Source organism: Gossypium arboreum, chromosome 5 (assembly GCF_025698485.1).
Source record: "Gossypium arboreum isolate Shixiya-1 chromosome 5, ASM2569848v2, whole genome shotgun sequence".
Taxonomy (NCBI): domain Eukaryota; kingdom Viridiplantae; phylum Streptophyta; class Magnoliopsida; order Malvales; family Malvaceae; genus Gossypium; species Gossypium arboreum.
Genome location: NC_069074.1, coordinates 68,824,446 through 68,842,889, shown reverse-complemented (window position 1 = coordinate 68,842,889; position 18,444 = coordinate 68,824,446).

Sequence of the window (18,444 nt, the reverse complement as noted above, 5' to 3'; positions counted from 1 at the left end):
TATGTATTTTAGTTACGCCCTCGATATAGATTCAATACAAAACCAAACATTCATATATACAACCGAATAAATATAAATATGTATATATGCATGGTGCGCATTTACCCTAAAATCAAGGCCACACTTAACATTTGAACACATTCTAAAGCGATTGACCAAAGCAAATATAAGACATTTTTCATTGCTTATTATCTTGCTTAGATGAATCATACTACTTTAAAACACATACACAACCAAAATTCTCATCATCGAACTTGCATAATTAAACTCATTAAACATTAATATTAAGAACATACTAAATCAAACTGAGCATACTAGGCAAGTCCACAAAAATACCATATCTTAGTGTGAAGCACATCCAAAACAACCAAACATACTTACTACTGACTTCACCATACCTTATGTAAAATCATTAACCAAATTCAATATTCAAACACATAACACATACTATATTCATTCATGGCACATAGCATATTAATCAAAATGGGCTTAAACCATTATCATACCAGGACCGAATTCAAGCATAGAAATAAGCCAAAGTTCAACATTTTCAAAACATATTCCCTGCCTATACATGCCATAATTCGAGTTTGACTTATAAAGGTACCAAAATAGCTGATAGTGTGATGAACTTTGCTGACGGTCCCTAAGCTCGTAGCTTGACCCAAAATCTATAAAACAGAAACAAGTATATACACAGTAAGCCATTATAGCTTAGTAAGTCATAAGCAAATATACAACATGATAACAATATCAACTGGATTTGACCAAATCAACTTATAATATTATAACACATTTAAATCCAGACATATAAAAGTTCATATTATATATGTATTCATTCTTCGGTATCCCTTTGGTCGAATGCTCATGTAACCAAATTATCATTAATACCATTTAAATTTCACAACCAAATAATCATAACAACCCTAGTTCACATAATATAAACACATGAGCCCATGTATCACATTATAGTTTAATATACACATATTAATTATGTGGCCGAATATGCAAAATCACACATACATATAATTAAACTCATTCAATAATATTCACAGGGTCGGATACACATACCTCATTTTAATTTGTAATAACCTAATACATACCTATCTATTTATCTCATTTACACACTCGAACATAACTTATCTTTGCCCGATGAACCATTCGGAATTTTGTAGGACACTCGGATAATCACACATATATCGTACAATGCCAACGTCCCTAACGTGGTCTTACATGTAACCACATATCGATGCCACTGTCCCAGATAGGGTCTTACTCGCACACATATATCAGAATCACATATCGATGCAATGGTCTTACTCTACACATAAGTAGGAATCCTCTGTCATGACATATGTATCCTAACTATTCCTAAGGTTCATACGGGACATTCGGACGTCGTGCCTCGGTCGAAACGAATGCTTGAACATGGTTACCAAGCTTATACACATTTGGCGATTAAATGTGTAAATTCATACATTACATACCAGAATTTATATATATATATATATATATAGCATTTAACTACAATTAGACATGTCTATTTGCTTATAAACTTACCTTGGACGTAATAAAACGGAACAGGGCAGCTAGTCAACGACTTTTGTTTTCCCCCGATCCAAATATGATTTCTTTGGTTCTTGATCTAAACATATTCAAATTAAGTTCATTCAAACATATTTTCATTCAATTTAGTCCAAAAACACATAAAATGGAAAATTACCATTTTACCTTGACATTTACAATTTTTACAATTTAGTCCCTATTACACAAAACACAAAATATGCAAAATTTCCCTATTCCCATGTTGGGCCGAATTTTACCCATGCTTATACAAGTCCATATATTTCATTTATTTCACATTTTATTCCCTCAAATTATTATTTTTGCAATTTAGACCTAATTACTCAAAATCACCAAAAACTCCAATACAAAACATGTTAATCTAAAATATATCTTCCATATTTCATCATCAAACAACAAAAATAAGCTCTGAACAATGGCATAACTCAAAATATTCATCAAAATAAAAAATTCAAGCATGGGTTTTGTAGTACTCGAAGCAACAATCTCAAAAACGTAAAAATTATCAAAAACCGAGCTGAACACTTACCTTGATTGAGCTTAGAACCAACAAAACCCTAGCTTCTTTTCTTTTCTTTTTCTTTTGTTTACTTTTAGCAATGAAGAACAAATGAAATAAAATGAATTTGATAACTTTATTTTAATTAATATATGTTTGTTAACTAAATTACTTAAATAACCTTAATGAAATAATAATAAAATCATATATTATATGTCTTTTACCATCCAAACAATGTTCTAATGGAATATTTACAATATAAATACTCCAATTTAGAAAGCCATTAAGAGATCAGCCCTTTACAAGTTAAACTACCAAATTTTCAATTTACGCGATTAAGTCATTTTATTTAATCGGACACTCAAACGATAAAATTAAACCACAAAAATTTCACAGATATAAATTCACACAAAATAAACACAGAAAATAATTTTTAAATATTTTTCTGACTCGAATTCATGGTCCCGAAACCACCGTTCTGATTAGGGTCTAAATCGGGCTGTTACACAAGCCTAGTAATAGAAAAGACAACTTTAGTGTCGCAACACTAGCATGCAACATCGTGACACCAAACATCGAACCATCTAGGACTGAAAAGGGGCACGATGTCATAACGTGCGATTCTTGACATCATGACATCGCAACAATTTCATGGAAAATGCGACTATTTTCTTTCGATGACAAAATGGGATTATTTCCTTAATTAGAGCCTAGTAATTTAACGGTATATTGCATTAATTAGATTTAAAGGGTATATAGGGTTGTGTGGGCTCTAAGCAACATTTAGCCTATATAAGTCGACTTAAAGCCACCTGATTAAGGTTTAGACGTAGTAGAACTAGACTCAGACACTTTTATTTACTTCATTTTTCTTTCGCCTTATTTTTATGTTCGCTTAGTCAGAACTTTTTTATTCCAATGTGAAGACGATTACGGGAGGAGATTGTTCCAAAACTGCACTTCAATTATTTATCGATGAGCAATATATTTATCCTTTTCATTTATTCTTTCATTTATATTTCATTAGCCTAATCAACTAATGTTTGTATGAATATTGGAATAAATTATTATGATTTATTTGATTTTTTAATTAAGTAATTATATATCTAAAATTGGGTTTTTATTCAAGATTGCTTACTATATTAGGCAGTGATGCCCCTAGTAGAATATCGAGACAAGTGAGGCCGAGAGGGTACCCTGTCAAGTATAACTTGTGCCAAGCAGTGAGACCTAGAGAAAGACTTAGGTGGTAATCCTTAGTGAAGATGAGACTGAGAGGGTATTCTTAGTTAAGGGTGGTAAACAACTCAGTTGAGAATAATTAATGACTTAAATAAGAATTAGGAATTTAATCAATTATAAGCTAGGAGCTCACAACGTTGACACTAGGAATAGGAAATTCCATTAGGTTATTTTTGTAACACCCTTCACCTTCACCTATATTTAATGTCGGAATAGGGTTACAAAGCATTACCAGACTTATTATACAATTAAACATACATTTCAGATACATTTTCAAATTTCATGTAATCATCATTCAACATCATTCGCATTGTCCCTAATATGAGCCTGCGAAGCCCAAAACATGCATTAGGAGTGGTTCGGGACTAAACTGATAACTCAAAAAAATTTTGGAACACTTAGAAAATTTTGCAAAATACAGGGGCCACATGCCCACGTGGCCCGGCCGTGTGCCTTACACGATCAAAGACATGTCCGTGTCACAAGCCGTGTGGACATTAGTCCTAGTCCGTGTCTGACCCCGTGTAACTCCTTGACTTGGGTCACACGGCCAACCACACGCCCGTGTGCCCTTCGAAATGGGCATGCCAAACCTGTAGGGTATACTGACTTATACCACACGACCAAGTCACACGCCCGTGTGATGGGCCGTGTGAAGCATACTGAGTTGATTTCTAATTAAACACCAGGAGACACATAGCCGTGTCAACTAACCGTGTACCGCACACGGCTGAGACACACGCCTATATCTCTACCCGTGTGGACAAAAATAGGTTATTTGCAAGCCATCTTGCCACTCAAATACACTTACACCAAACCAATTGGCACATAACAAGGCATAATTAAGCATTCAAAACAATCTCAGTCAAGCCTAAATCATGCCAATTCTATACTATCATCCACAATACACTCAAGTATTAAAATAGGCTATTCCATTCATGCTAAATTCTAGATTTTCACATCACCTAAATTGACACTTTCAATTATGCATCAATTTACCTAAATCACAAACAAACCAATCCTTAATTATAAACTATTTAGTATCCCTAATTTCCAATTACCAATAAGCATCACATATCCATCAACAATCACATAACTAAAGTCATATGCACATATATATACATCACCAAATATGCCAAAATAAGCCAACTCTCATGGCTATATACAAAACCAAACACTTAACATTTACAAGCCAACACAAGTGGCCAAATCCATTATTAACACATAGTAAAATGACCATAATTCCTATACATGCCATATATCCAAAAACATAGATTCAAAAGTACCAAAGTGATAGCTTGATAGTGTGATGAGGTCTCCGAAGATTCCCAAATCTAAGCTAGCATTGATTTCACTGTACTGATACATATGCATTTCTCACCATTTCATATCTTCGATATAATTATTGAAACATTTGGAATGCTATCGGATACTTAGGAATCTCCCACCCTAAGTGCCACATATATAGCTAAAGCTATCTCAATCTCATATCACATATAATGCTCACTCTCGAGCTATCAATTAGTCTGCTCACACAAGCTGACGGTCATGATGAAACTACACGGTGCTGCTCACACAAGCTGACGATAATCTGCAACACATGACGGATAACTCAGCCACCAATAGGACGTATGGACTAGCACCCAAATCACATAACCCCTAATGACATGTCATTCGTATCCTAATCTATTCCTAAGGTTCAATCGGGATTTCTCATTTGCTGAATCATCGTCGAATATTTTCGCAAGGTCGTATACATAGTTTATTCAATATTAAAGCATTTAAAACACAATTATAATAATGTTTATTAACATGCAAACTTATCTCGATCGCTAAAACGACGGAACAGATCGACTACACTAAAACCTTATTTTTCCCTGATCTGAATCTGAATCTTGCTTTTCTTGATCTAAATGTAATAAAAATTAACTTATTTAATTATCATTCTATTCAATTTAACCCAAAATACATATTAAGGAAACTTTATACTTTTTCCCCTAATATTTCTACATTTTTACAATTTAGTCATTATCTCATAAAAATACAAATTCATGCAATTTGGTCCCTACCCATGCTAGTCGAATTTCTATTATTACCAAAGTACCCCATATTTTTCATTTATTTCACAATTTAACCACAAAATTTTAACATTTCTCAATTAAATCCCTAAATGGCAATTTCGTCAAAAATCACTTTACAAATGTTGTTTATCTAAAAACAAGCATGCATTTTCTATCATATTACATCAAAATACACATACATTCATCAATGGAAAAACCCTAAACCTTTAACATTTTTTCAAATTAGTCCCTGGACTAGCTAGATTAAGCTACAACGATCTCAAAAACATTGAAATCATTAAAAACAAGACAAAAATGAACTTATATGCAAGGATGAACCCTAGCCAAAATTTCAAGCTTCAAAAATGGTGTCTCCTTAGTTGATTTTCAGTGGTAGATAGAAACGACAAAGATGATGAACTTATTTTTAATGATTTTACTTAATTTACTTTATTAAATTACATTTTTAACCTTTAATTAAAACATTATAATTCACCTAAATGATGTCCATCTTTGTCCACTAGCATTAACAATGGTTTAATTACAACATATGGACCTCTTCTTTAAAGTTCCATAGCTATTAGACCCTTTTAGCTAATAATCACAAGTCTTACATTTTATGCAATTCAATCCTTTTTATTAAATTAAGCACTCAAACGATAAAATTTCTTAACGAAATTTTCACACAATCATATTATCATGATGTAGACATTAAAATAATAATAAAATAATTATTTTGACCTCATATTTATGGTCCCGAAACCACTGTTCTGATTTGACTAAAAATGGGTTATTACAATTTTAGTTTAATTAATATTTTAATTTTGCATCAACACTACTAATTTGGGACTCGATTATATCAATAATTATTTTTTGTAACTAATTTAGTGAAGTGGTGCGCTATAATTGTCCATGTATATAGAGGGGCACCCATTAAGGCCCACCTTAAGGTTTAAGATGATTATATTTGTTATCAAGTCTTAATCCAAAATTTGTAAATGGTCATAAGAATTTATCACAAATTTTGTACGAGTTTAAATGGCATTTAGATTTTTAAATTTAAGTTGATCAAGCATGTAATTAAATTAGACACAAAAGTATCAATAAGTTAATCATGTTAGTGTAGCATTCGATACTCGAACCTGGCGATTGGGTCGGGTATCAGGTGTTACATGTAAAGCAACTAAGAACGGATAATGGTCTTGAGTTCTATTCAGCTAAGTTTAATGATCACTGCAAACGGAAAAGAATTAAAAGACATCGCACAATTGTTGGTACCCTCCAACAGAATGGTCTTGCTAAAAGGATGAATAAAACTTTACTTGAGAGAACCCGATGTATGCTTTTCGACGCAGGCTTAGAAAAGGAATTTTGGGCAGATGCTATCATAAGGAATGAGTGTGGATGAACGCGGAAGTGGATCGTAAAGTTTGTTCAAGTTACAGATTTGAACTAGATCTTTAGACGAATGTAAACTAAAACGAGAAATAATGAAAGCAGATTCGTTGTCGCAAAAGAGAGTCAAATGAAATTAAAACAAAAGAAAGATGAGCTGGTTGGTAAAGAGTCCAATAGAGAATGAATTAGGGTTTATTGGATGGAAAGAAACCGTCCTTGGAGCTCAAGAAAATGCCCCAACCAAATTTGGAAAAACAAAACACAAAATAGATTTTGTAAAAGTGATTTTAAAAACAATAACAAACTATTTTGTGCAAGAATATTTAAACAGCAAGAAAAGATTAAAACTACTAATTTTGTATGTTTCTTGATGGAATAAGATAAGAGAACGTCTCTCTTAATTCAATTTCAACCTAGAACGAAAATCAATAAAATCAACAAACCAAAACATCAAAAACTAAATTAAAATAAACAAGAAACAATAAATTAATGATAGAACAAAGAAGATGACGTCCTAAGAAGCCTTGGAAACATTAAGAGTCCACAAATCCTTTCAATGGCTCTAATTCTCCCTCCAAGTAAGAGATCTTGGCAAGAAAAAGCTTGAAGATGATTCCCACAACTTAAAAGATTGTTAAAACAACTTCTAAAACAACCTCAAGAGCAATTCCTGAAGAAAAACTCAAAAAGAATTATTATTAAAAAAATCAATTGCTTTGTATAAGGGTGGATGACCTTACTATTTATAGGCCCCCAAAATAAGTTTTCCTAACCCTAATGGAATAACAACATGACAATTTATCAAATAAAAATAATAATTCTAAGAGTGGACTTTTAATGGGAATTTAGCTAAAGGGGTTAAATGGGCTTCTTAGGCTGAATTCTTACATGAAGATATACTTAGTAAAATAAAATTGGACCTAAAGTTTAAATATTTTACGATTTGGGCCACTTTGATAATTGGGTCTGATATTCAATTAAATTATTTTTCAAACTTTAGGATGAGCTTGTTGATATCTTAATAGGCTATATTTTCAAGAACTTGGCTTGTGATCCGTTTGCTCTCAAAATTGGCTCGTTCAAGCTCGTACATGAAATCCAATATGCATTGGCTACAAGATTAGGTTTCTTGGACCAAGATTTCCAAGATTTGAAATCTTGATTTTCTTTATTCTTGAAATTGTCCAAAATAGAAAAATTGGACCGAGATTTGGTTTCTTGATTTTCTTGAAAGCAAGAAAGTGAATCTTGATTTTTTTTTTCGGTCATGTGTGCATCTAGGCCTTAGTAACGAAGTCTTGGATAGTCTTGTTCAATCTTGCTCAGATTTGTTTGGCCTTTGACCTCGTTATTGGACCTTGAGGAAATTTGAGCCCATTACATTCATGAGCCTGATTTTAGGCCTTGCGACTCGTATCAAGCTGTCAACTTGGCAAGCTATTTGGTGAACATGTAACAACCTATTTTTCAGTGGTGTAAGAAACAATAGTTTTGGGACCACAAATCTGACGAGTAAGTTTGTATTAATAATTATTAAATTCATACGATTCAATTATAGTTTTATATTGAATTTAAATTAGATAAATTTTTACTTATTGAACATATAGATTAGTATAGTGGTTTGTTCCGTAAGTTAATTGATTTTTTGAAATGAGGTACCAAGACCTGGTTTCTATGAAACGAGACCGTAAATATTTTTATTAAATATTTACGGAGTGGTTATATAGGCGTATTGAAGTTTGGTCCAAAAATTTTAGTGTTTAAATAATTAATTAGGAAAAAATGACTAAATCGTAAAAGTTGCAAAACTTAATTCTATTGATTTCTATTAACTAAAAATCATAATTAAAGATTGTTAAAGGTTTTAAATTATTAATATACCATTTTTAATAGTGTTGGATTATTATTGGGGATTATTTATGTAACACCCTGAATTTGGGCCTAGAAGTTTTGGGCCTTGAGCATGGGAGTGGTTGAAGGCAGCTTATAATATTTTGTTGTGCATGTAAATTTCATTAATGAAGGCTTGTTTTAGTGGTTAAGTGTGCTAAGAAGTGTTGGAGAAGTCTTGGGTTCAAATCTGGACTCTAGCAAAAATTTTGGTTTAAGGTGAATCAAACCCTGGGTGTAATAGGTAGGCCTTAAGAATATTGTTGGGGAAATTGTCCCACAAAAAGCCTTGTGGTCTAGTGGCAAAGTAGCGCCACATAAGAGGGAGGAAGGTGGCATCATAGAGTTGGCAAGGAGGTCAGGGTTCGAAACTCATGGCAATCAAAGAGCATTTATTTTGCTATGTTAGGATGGCAAGGGTTGGTGTTGGTTTTAAACTCCGGTGATTGAGGGATCCCACATCGGGAAGCTAACATAAGAGTGGATACGAAGCTGGCTTTAAATAGAGAGAACCATGAGGAGAGTAAAGGTACCTTTCTTGGCTGATCCCTTTCGCTTTATGGCATGCTCGTTTGGGTTGGGCGTCGGCTAAGAGTGCTCGGAGTCCGGATTAACTCCAGTCTCCTATCAGGTGTGTATTTCTCATTACTCTAACTGCAGGATGGCTACTTTGGGCCACGATGGGCCGAAAGGGGTCATGTGGGCCTAATGGGCCTACGGGCCCAATTGGATAAGTTGTTTGATTGTGTAGTAAATATTGGACTAGGATAGGTGAATCTCATATCTGTGGCTAGATTTGGGCTAAAAGGGCCACACGAGCGTGTGGGCCTATTTGGGTCTAGAAGGGCTTTAGGGCTATTCGTATGGTTATCCCTGTTTAGAATACTTTAGTTTACCAATTTACCAAAATACCCTTAATTAGCAAAATTACCAAAATACTCCCGATTTGTAAAATTACCGAAATACCCTTGTAAGGTAGAAATACCGAAATACCCTTGTAGGGTAGAAATACTGAAATACCCCTGTAGGGTAGAATTACTGAAATACCCCTGTAGGGTAGAATTAGTGAAATACCCTTGTAGGGTAGAAATACCGAAACACCCCTGTAGGGTAGAATTACTGAAATACCCCTGTAGGGTAGAATTACCGAAAACCCTTGTAAGGTAGAAATACCGAAATACCCTTGTAGGGTAGAAATACCGAAATACCCTTGTAGGGTAGAAATACCGAAATACCCCTGTAGGGTAGAATTACTGAAATAACCCTGTAGGGTAGAATTACTGAGATACCCTCGTGGGGTAAAATTACCATTTTGCCCCTCGTGCGTAAATGACTAACTTGTGTGATGATTGGGTTAGTTGACGTGGATTTATGTTAGTTATCGCTAATTCGTAAGTCTAATGTGTTAGTGATTGATTGTAGGATTATCACGTGGGAGATATCGTCATCAATCATCATCAACCAGGTGTGTAAACGACACCCTCCCTTAGACTGAATTGGTAAAAGCCGAAATACTGAAACGTTGGTATTTTGTGAACTCGCGAGCGTACGAGCACTCGTGAGACAGTTGTTAATGAATATGGTGCATTTGGATGATTAGAGTGCAGAGTGTGCATTTCCGTGCATAACGGTATTTTTGGGCTTAATGGGCAGAAACGAGCCAATGGGCCAACAAGCCCACTTTGGTAAAAAGACGAGGTAAGTACTTCTGATTACTTGGTAAACGTTAGAATGAGCATGAAACCTTAGCAATAGGTAACAATTACTGAAATACCCTTATGCATGCAAAATTATGATTTTACCCCTAGGGTTATTTTTTTCTGAAAAGCATTATGTTCTGTTTCTATATACATATGCCATGACATATTATTTCTGTTGCATGGGACATGGGTTTATATTGATGGAGGAAGCGTTCTGGCAACCTCGCTGCAATCTGGTGACCTCGCCACATATATCTGTTCTGGTGACTTCGTCACAATATCTGGCAGCCTCGCTGCAATATGGTGGTTTCGCCACATATATATATATATATATATATATATATATATATATCTGTTCTAGTGGCTAGCCACAACATCTGTATCTGGTGACTTCGTCACAATATCTGGCAACCTCGCTGTTATTTCTATGGTGTGTAGCGGTTGGGTGGGTCGAGTAGTCTCCCCACATGGTGTAAGGCTGGTACGGGGGTGTTATGGATGGCTCTAGGTTGGGATTTTTGCATTCATGATATATTTGTTTTGTATCTGCTATGGGCCTATGGGTTTTATTCTGATTTTTGTACTGGGCCAAGGCCCAAATAAGTCTGACTCTGAGGTTTGATCTATTTTGGGCTATGGTTGGGTTATATTACACACTGAGTTTTCGTAAACTCACCCCGTTTATTAACTTTTCAGGTAATTTCCAGCCTTAGACGGATCAGAGCTGTGAGGGGCTCGGAGGAAGCCACACACACTATTTATGTTACAGTTTTAATTATTACTTTTAAATGTTTTTATGTGGGTTGTAGTAAAGCCGTTGTAATTTTTTAGATTTCAAATTTGGAATTTTATTTATTGTTCTTATAATTGCTAGTATTAGAACACGGTTTTCCAAAGCAGCTACTGTTGTTCAAAACATCACGTATCCGCAATTGTTTTTAAATTAAGCTTCTGCAACTACCAAGATTTTTACAAAGTTGTTAAGAATGTTATTCAGCTGAGGTTTTCTAACAAGGTTTAAAAAGGGTATAAGTTTTTTATTAAGAAGGGTTTTTAATGGAAACATGGTTTTCGAAAAACACTTCAATATGACACGCCAGATTTGAGCCAAACTTCCAAGCAGGGTTTGGGGTGTTACAATTTAGTTAAAAAGTGATGTTTATTACAATATAAAACATTATATTATATGTTAAAATAATTAATAAAATAAGAAATGAAATGAAAAACATAATTCATTCATCTTTTTCATTTTATAACTGATTCAAAATGGGGAGGGAGACCTAGCTCACAGCTACCTTCAAGCTTCAATTGGTAAGCCGATTTTGATCGGTTTCTTATAATTTTTATGTTTTTCAGATTATTGCAACTAGGTTCAACTAACTCGTATCTTCGTTTTTAAAACTGTTAAAGATTTGGATTTTGCCATTAATGAATCCTGGTTATTTTTTATGTTAAATGATGAATTTGTAGTCTTAATTGTTGTCTAAGACTATTTTGTAAAGTGATTTTAGTTAATTTTTAGTTAAAGGACCGCTTTTTAAAATATTAAAATTTACATGGAATTTTTGTGAATTTTGAGTAATTTTTTACTGTAATAAAATAGGAATAAATTTAGCTAGCATAGGTAATTGTGAAATTTTGTTAAATTTAGAATTTCGGGTTTAGGGACTAAATTGAAAGAAATGTAAAAGTTTAGGGACTAAATTGAAAGAAATGTAAAAGTTTAGGGAAAGTATATAAATAATGAAAATTTAAGGTTATATGCATAGAAATAAGTTTGATAGTATATTTGAAATTAATATATTGAATTTAATCATTATATAGATCAATAATTGAATCGTACGGAGAATAACCGGGGAAAAGAGAAAATCGTAAATTTGTCCCTATGAGTCAACCAAAAGCATAATCTAGGTAATTTCGTAGCTATTTGATTTATGCTATGTAATTTAATGCTTACCTATTCATGATTGATTCATCAAATTATTTGATTTGGAAAAAGGAAAAGATCATGATTGAAAGATATCATGGCATTATATTCTAAAACGAAAGACCTTGGTATTAATACCATGGCATCCCCCAAAAAAATGAGAAGGTTGAAAAGGATAATAATGGAAATGATAAAAAGGATAACAATAGAAATGTTGAAAATGATGACAATGAAAAGGTCGAAAAGGATAGCAAAGGAATGGTTATTATATCAATATTCTACGGTCAGGTATGTGAATAAGAGCTTATGACTATTAAATTAATGGATTGAAGTTTATTATATGAATAAAATGTTGAATTGACTTTTAAATACGTGTATTGGTAATGTTTTATGCCATTATAAAGTCATTTGTTTCATTTGGTTTAACGGATGATTAAAGTTTAAATTGAATATGTATGTATAAGAAATTATTTAAGTTACTAGAAGATGAAAGGGAAAATGTTGATATATATATTTGAAATGAAAATTGTAACTCCCCAAATTTGATAAATTTGTTTCTGTGAGTTTTTGCCATAATTGTGTACCTGCTTCAGTGGCTAAGTGTTCTGGGTGAGAGGTCCCAAGTTCAAGCCTTGCATTTGGAAAATTTTGGCTTTTTCCTGAATTAAGCCTTAACTTCTAGTTAGCAGGCTTATATTAAATTATTTGTAATTTCATAACAGAATAGGCTTGGTAGTCTAGTGGTTAAGACATGTGGTTGTGTGTTGGAGGTCTGGAGTCAGAATCCTTGCATGAGTAAGGGAGTTTATATTCTTTCTTGGTTCTGCAAAGGAATTTTAGTGGTTTTCAAATACTGAAGAAGTTGAGATTAGGTAGTAGTGGGTAGTTGGGGGTAAAATCTGATAGAGTTCTATTTTTATTTTTCTCTCTTTTACCAAAATTCCCCTTTTCTTTTGCTTTCTCTACCGTTTTCTCTTCCCCAAATTACTGTCGATTTTTCCTTTGAAGTTTCCCTTCCTTTTTACTTTTATTCTATATCTTTTTCGTATATCGTGGGTGTGGTAAGTAATATCTTTGGTTGGCATCATTTTTAGATGATTGTTATCATTTTTGTGAGTCTAATTTTTTAGTTTTGGTAGCATCTTATCGTGGGGTTTAAAGCTCTCTTCCTGCTATTCTGTAGCGAATCGATTGGAAGCTTTGCGATAAGTGTTCATAGCTTTATGGAGTGAGTATTTTGGTTTGAAATTTATGATTAATTACAAAGTAAGACTTATTACAGTGTTGAACACCTTGTTTTTAGGCCTTGGAGTGCTCGGAAGTATTTAGGCATCAAAAACGATACAGGTGTGTACCCGAAAACACAAAAAATAAGGGTCGACAAAAGCTGAAAAACAAAATTATCGACGCTGCACGGGCGTGAGGTCACCCGTGTGGCGGTACATGGGCGTGTGATCGACGAGCTAGACCGTGCGCGCAAGACACAGGTGCATGACACGGCCGTGTGATGGCCGGTGAGGTCGTGTGGAAGACACAGGCTCAACCAATTGGGCCTTGTGGGCCACATGGGCATGTGGTCCCACACGGATACACCACACGAGCGTGTGGAATTCTGGGCTAGGCTGTGTGATCCACACAGCCAATGCCAATTTAGGCCGTGTGGGCCACACGGGCGTGTGGGCCCTCACGGGCAAGCCACTTGGGCGTGTGAGCCCATTTTTTCTGAAATACTCTGAATGGTTGCTAGGGTCACCCAGGTCAACTGGGACCTACTGTAGGGTCGGTAAGAGTTACTTGACCCCTGATACGTGATCTGACTATGTGATATATATGCTCTAGCATGTTACTCTTAGCATGTAGACCGATTTGTATGTATGATCTGTTAATTGCATACTTGCATGCCATGTATTGTATGCTGCATTGCATCGAGGTTAGGTTAATGTATATGGAGGAAGTATTTTGAAAGGCTCCTAAGCCTGATATCTGGCAGCACAGCTGCAACTATCTGATTAAGTGTCGTATTTCGGTACAGCATGGTGTGTTGGGATGGGTGGGTCGATTTTATCCGTACATGATGTGTAGAGTTAGACGGAGATGGAGTGTAGAGGTTGGTGGGTAGGACTCTATTATTCTGCTCTATTATGCATGATATATCCGAGATGGGCTAAGGTCCAATTTGTATCTGATTTTGTACTTGTGAGGACTAATGTTCTCTTTGGTCCTGCAATGGGGTTCAGGCCCAAATTATTTGATATTTGGATATATGACTGATTTTTTCTGTTTTGTATATTTTCTGTGGGGAGTACACACTGAGTTGCGAAAACTCACCCTATTTCTGTTTAATTGTGTAGGTAATCACTAGACTTGACAGATCAGTGCAGCACAGGACTCAGCGGTGACCATACGATTTTTTTTCACTTGGACTATTTTCTGTTTACTTATGATTTAATTTATATTTGGGGAAATTTTGATGTAATTAAGGCTTTTACGGGTTTTTGCTTAATTTGGGATTTCAAAATGTTTTACGGTTTTTACTGCTAGTAGTAGGAAAACTTAGGTTTTCAAAAAGACTGGATGTTTTACAAAACAGCCATGTATACAAGAATGGTTAAAAGGTTCTGTGTAAAAGAAATGTTTTAAATCAAATAAATTAAAACGTGTTTTCCTGGACTAAGTACAAGTTAATAATTGGAACGTTTTTGAGGTCAATGCGGTTTCAGAAACACTTTCATGTGACACCGCCAGATTTGACTATAACGTCCAGGCCGGGTTTGGGGTGTTACATTTAGTGGTATCAGAACCAGGTCACAAAACTTGATTGTGGATTTGGGTTTTAAAGATTGATTTAAAGAAACAATTTGTAAATAATTTGATATATTTTTTAATAAGTATGTGGTACACAGAGTCTCCGATGTCGATCTTGTAAGTTTTCTAAACCTCTGTTTAAATTGTCTGAAAATATGATTAGAATATACTGAAACTACTTTAGGTAGTTTATTACATTGAAAACACTCTATGTAGTGTAGATTGAAAACTGTAGTGAGACTACTACTCGCGATAACCAACTCTGAATATTTTGATATTGTACTACATAAAATATCTGTTAATAAATATTGGAACTGAAACTAATGCATAAAATTGTCAATACAAATAAATTCTAAAATTTATGATGAGCACACGAGGTACTCGTGGACGAGGTACTAGAGGCCGTGGTAGGGACCGTAGAGGGGCTTGAACTAAGTCCTTGGCATCTAATACTATTCCGAATCTGGATATTAGCGAGTCGCCGGTATCACCTGCGACAGAGATTGGGTCTGGGTCTCATGATCGCACGGCTGGAGACGACGCACTGTCCTAAGCCATGCTACAGATTTTAGAGAGGGCCACTGGGCCCAATACTGGATCTAGGGGTCGTGGGTCGATTACGGAACGAATTCGGTCAAATGGAGCTGAGTTATTCAGGGGTGTTGCTAGAGTCTCCCCTAACGTTGCTGAGTATTGGATGGAAGCCACGGAGAGAAATATGGACGACTTGGATTTTACTACTGAGCAGAAACAGCTTAAGGGGGCTGTTTCTCTGTTACATGATGAGGCATACCAATGGTGGCTCACAGTTAAGTAGGGCACTCAGCTCGACCGATTGACCTGGGATTATTTTAAGACCTCGTTCCAGGGTAAATATGTAGGGGCTAGCTGCATTAATGCCAGGAGGCGCGAGTTTCTTAATCTCACTCAGGGAGATCATTCTGTGGCTAAGTATGAGGCTGAGTTCTTGAGGTTGAGCCAGTATGCGCGGTGCATGGTGGCGACCGAGTATGAGCATTGGGTTTGAGGATGGTCTCAGGGACAATTTGCGAGTCCTGATAGCTCCACAGAGGGAGTGTGATTTTTCTGTTCTGGTTGAGAAGGCAAAGATCGCCGAAGAAGTAAAATGCAATGAGCGCCAAAACCAGGATAGAGGAAAGGCTAAGAGGAATTCGAAGCCCTCAAATTCTGGGATTAGGCCTAAGAAAAAGGCCAGATCTGATAGGCTAGTGAGAGTTGGGCCCCATGCTACACCTTTTGGGGTGGCATTGTGTGGGCACTATGGTAGACGCCATCAGGGCGAGTATTGGAGGACTATTGGGGCGTGTTTGAGATGTGGATCTACTGAGCACCGTGGTAGAGACTGTCCACTGAGAACTGATCAGATGCAAGCTCTGGTTATTGGGACTACACAGCTACCGAGGGTAGTTCAGCAACCACCGAGGGGCCGAGGCCAAGCTAGGGATGGTAATGGCATGGGCCGAGGAAAGAGAGCATCGGGCAGAGGTGCTGGAATGACTGAGGCGAGGCAGCCTGCTTTGGCTTATGATGCTCGTCACCGTGAGGACCGAGATACTTCAAACGTCATTACGGGTACGTTTCTAATATTTAATGTACCTTATTTGGCATTGATAGACATAGGCTCTACCCATTCATATGTAGCTAGCACTCTGTCCGAAACCTTGAACATTCTGGTTGAGAGTACTTCTAGCGAGGTAACTATTGTGAGTCTATTGGGACAGTCCATCCGAGTAAGTAAATTGTATAGAGACATTCCGTTAGAGGTTTAAGGGACAATATTTCGGGCTGATCTGATGGAGCTTCCGTTTGGATAGTTAAATTTGATATTAGGGATGGATTGGTTGGTAAAGCATTGAGTAAGTCTGGATTGTGCAACAAAAAGGGTTGTGTTGAAAACTGATGAGGACAACGAGGTAATTGTGATTAGGAAACGTCGTGACTACCTAACTAATGTGACCCTAACTTTGGTAGCAGAAAAATTTGTTCGAAAAGGGTGTGAGGCATTCTTGGCCTACATTAGTATTTTTTATTCTGGGGACTCTTCAATTAAAGACATCAGAACAGTGAATGATTTTCCAGTGAGGAGTTACCAGGGTTACCTCCAGGACGTGAGGTGGAATTTGGGATTGAGTTGTTTCCTGGCACAGCTCCGATGTCTATCCCCCTTACCGAATGGCACAGAAAGAGCTGACGGAACTTAAGGCTCAGATTTAGAAACTGTTAGACCGTGGGTTCATTCATCCCAATGTGTCTCCATAGGGAGCACCTGTTCTATTTTTCAAGAAGAAAGATAGGACAATGCAAATGTGTATCGATAATTGGTAGCTAAACAAGCTAACAATTAAGAATAAGTACCCACTTTCAAGGATTGATGATTTATTTGACCAGTTTAGAGAGGCTTCCATGTTCTCTAAAATTGATCTGCACTCGGGTTACCATCAGTTGAGAGTCAAGGAGGCCAATGTGCATAAGACGACATTTAAGACTCGATATGGACATTACGAATTCCTAGTTATGCCCTTTGGTTTGACTAACGCACCGGCGGCATTTATGGATTTAATGAACCGAGTATTTCAGCCCTACCTGGATCAGTTTGTGGTAGTGTTCATCGACATCTTGGTATATTCTAAGACAGAAGATGAGCATGATGAGCATTTCAAAGTGGTTCTACAGATTCTTCGTGAGAAATAGATGTATACGAAGTTCAGCAAATGTGAGTTCTGGCTTTGGGAAGTGTCATTTCTAGGACATGTAGTTTCTGCTGGGGGATTCGAGTTGATTCTCGTAAGATTGAGGCTATGTTGGGTAGGAAACAGTCGAAGAATGTGTCTGAGATCCACAGCTTTCTGGGGCTGACAGGATATTACTGACGTTTCATAGAGAGGTTCTCCTTAATCGCAGCTCTGTTGACTAAGCTTCTGCGTAAGGAAGCTCCTTTTGTTTGGACCGATGCACATAAGGAGAGTTTTGATAAGCTCAAGATGGTTTTAACCCAGGCTCCTGTTCTGATACAGCCTGAGCCCAATAAAGACTTCGTGGTTTACGGTGATACGTCGCATGTAGGTTTCGGTTGTGTTCTGATGCAAGTCAAATAGGTAGTTGCTTATGCGTCTCGATAGCTCAAGACTCATGAAACTAACTATCCGACGCATGATCTGGAGTTGGAAGCGGTAGTCTTTGCTTTGAAAATTTGGAGGCACTATTTGTATGTTGAGAAGTGTACTATTTACACTGATCATAAGAGCTTCAAATATCTCCTCACCCAGAAGGAGTTAAATCTTAGGCAGCGTGGATGGGTTGAACTGCTTAAGGATTACG